Consider the following 3466-nt stretch of genomic DNA (forward strand, 5'->3'; position numbering starts at 1 on the left):
CTTCTTCTTCTTCTTCTTCTTTTTCTTCTTCTTCTGTATCCATCACTGCCTTCTCTGCTCTTACCAATTTCATATTTCAAATTTCAAATTTGAAATGATTCTTGAAGGGCCTGAGAGAGAGACTTGGCCTCAAAAATATGATTCAAGCTTAGGGTTTAGGGTYATCCTCTTCGAAGAGACACTCATCCCTTACTCAAAACGATTCAGCTCATCCTCTTCGAAGATATACTCTCTATCCATCACTCATGATTTAATCTCAATCTATCACTCTCTATGTAATCAATAGGTTCCATCGAATTTGCTCTATTTCCATTGATTTACAGTCTCTCATCCAGGTAATCACTCTCCAATGATTTTGGTTCACTTTTTTGTACCCTCTTTCGCATACTTCTTTCTATCACACTCTCCTTCTTTTTTGGTTTGTTGGTTTCTTGCTCTGATGTTCTTTTGCTTTTGTCTGTTGTTATCATAAACAACTGCATAGTTTACAACAGAGGAACAACTATATTTGAATTGACAGAGTTTACAAGAGAAGAAATTTTGGGAAGAAACTGTCGTTATGAAGCTTCAACTTTTATACAATTTTGATCTAACACTATGCTACTTCTTTTTAAATTTTATATTTGTATCATTTGTGAATATCTATGTATATGGATATAGTAGAGAATGCAAACAGTAAATTAACAATGCAGTTGTTCTGTCCAATTAGTTGAGGTTTAGAGTGAATGAGAAGAATCTGTATATATTTTAAAATGAATAATACAATATCTAAAGTAGGAAAGTGTTTAAGTTAATCTCTATGGTAAGCCTTTGCTAATGGTATGTATAATCTGTAACAATGTACTATATAACTTCTGGTCATAAAAACGTTAATAGAAGGTTTCTTTAATTACTTTAGGTTTATGTGTAAAATGATAATATAATTTCTGGACTCTAAAAGAGAGGCTAATATAATTAAAACATATAATACAGTGGGAAAGTTTTTAAGTTAATCTGTATGGTAAGCCTTTGGTAAGGTATGTATAATATGTAACAATGTACTATATAACTTTTGGTTATATAAAAACATTAATAGAAGGCTTCTTTTCTACTTTAGGTTATGTGTAAAATGATCATATAATTTCTGGACTCTAAAAGAGAGGCTATCAATGTGAGTTACACCATCACAGTGTCTGGTGCACATCTAGACATTCCCACAGTACCAAAGGCCATTCATATAGGTAGTATGAGAACCAATTGGGCCAATTCATGGTAATAGGCAAGTTTCATATCAGAAACCAAAACGTGCAGTTCAATTTAGGTAGTCACCACCATAAGCCTCAGTAGATGGAAAAGTAGAATGGATCAAACAGAAAGTTCCTCTACTACTAACATTGCTTGATATCTACTTCTTTGTACATGTTTTGTCATGTTCCTATCAACAGCAGTTGTTAAATGGATATATTGTTACCCCTGTCTTTCATCGTTGGCCATTTAGAAAACTAATGTAGTCTCAAAATTTGTAACTTTAATACAAGTGTATAATGTAAATAATATTAACACGAACAACTCATATGGTTGCTTAATTTTTTATTGATTTGGTTTACATGTTCTTCACAACCCAGGTCTTGTATTGTTTTTGTAGCTAAAACGTTCATCCATTTCATCTTATTTGCAACAGAACCGTAGCAATTCTTACTTGTCATCATCAGAGGTTCTTCTAGCAATTCCTCTGAACCCCAGGTATCTAACAAACAAACCTTTATATGTCTTGTTTCTACTTAACAGGACCTGCCTTTGTTTTAGCATTGCAAATTTATGGAACAATTATGTAAAAATCATGTTTTACATGAGAGTTCTTGATAGTTCCATGTCTCTATGAACAAACTTGGTTTTATATATCAGTTGTATTAAGTTCATATTTGCTATTACGGGATTAAAACAGCCCCCATCATGTAACAAGTTGCAAAATCCAACATGCTTCTGTTGGTTTTATATATACGTTGCTTTGAAAACCCGTTTACATGTGAATCTCTAAAACCATGCACTTATTCTCAATATTGTGTTACAAGTCACCTATATAAATGTGATATGCCTTGATTATATGCATTTTATTCATGATCTGATACATATCTACATGTATAGTATATGCCTTGATATAGTATATTGTGTTACAAGTCACCTTTTTAAATTGCGTTGGTTTTTCTGTTTTATGTAAATGCATCTATGCAATAGGTGTGTGCACAGTGTGTGCTTAACCTGATATACACATGTGATCATGAAGGTGTGTGTGTACAGTGTGTGCATAGTGTGTGCTTAACCCTAGTTTTTGTTTAAAGTGGAACACAAAACAGAACCTCATTATCATAACACAAGTGCTAAAAGGTTTTGATGTTTGATATTTGAAGTGGCTACATAGCTCCATCAATTGTTCAGGTTATAACTAATAAAATTAGTATACAAGATGTGAAATTTAATTGCCCTTCAAGATTAGAGGATGATTGAATTAGCCTTAAGCTCATAGTTGACTTTTGAAAGTCAAACAGGTGTTTTTTAAGCTTCTATCTAGTAGCTATCACCTGAGTTCAACACAATTTTTGACATAACAGAAGCTTGATTTTGAGAAAACTCAAAACTTCAAAGTTGTAGAACTGTGTCTTAGCTTTCCATCCTATCTGGACTCATCAATTTTTGATCAGTAATGAGGGAGATATGATAAAAATGGTACAACTGTGCAAAGCTGACAGTAAAACTCTGGATGCATTAGGCTTAACTCTGGACACATGCTGCTGTAACTCTAAAGACATTGAGTTGTAACTCTGAAGATTTCATACTTGAATAGCATAAAGTACAACTCTTAAAACGTTGATGCATAAATCTGAATGCACTTGGCAGAAATCTGGAAACATAAAATTGGAACTCAGTTCTAATGTTTTAATCTTACACAAAATACGTAAACCGACATCAATGGCTACATAAATAATATTTTCTCAAAGATTGTGAGATTTATATACTAGAACCTTTAAGTAGTAACAAATTATATAAATAACAGTACATTGTTTATGTTTTATCACAATATGATAAAGAGAGAGGGTCGTATATAGAATAGTTTAGCATATATACTTCCTTTTACATATTTGATGATCGAAAACAGTAGCTTGAGCTGTGGAAAACGGTAAAAACATGCCTTCCAATTGTGGTTCCATCTTTTAATGCTTCTCTCCCTTGCACAGTTGCTCCTGCATATGGATGCAAATGCCATGTGGTTATCCCATATGATGCTGCAATCGAGAAGGTAACACTGATTTCAACTTTTGAACTAGAAACTTGTTGTATGTTACTATGGACAAACTGATCAAATTGGAAGTGCTATAAGTTTTCTCTGCTGTTTTACTTGTGTTTTGTCTTTTCTTATTCTTTTTCAATTTTTACCATTGTCTTTCTTATATTCAAGTTGTATCATTTTTTTTCATGTATTTTGCACGAG

The sequence above is a fragment of the Cynara cardunculus genome, unplaced genomic scaffold (genome assembly GCF_001531365.2).
Source record: "Cynara cardunculus var. scolymus isolate 2C unplaced genomic scaffold, CcrdV1 Un_Scaffold_2066, whole genome shotgun sequence".
NCBI lineage: Eukaryota > Viridiplantae > Streptophyta > Magnoliopsida > Asterales > Asteraceae > Cynara > Cynara cardunculus.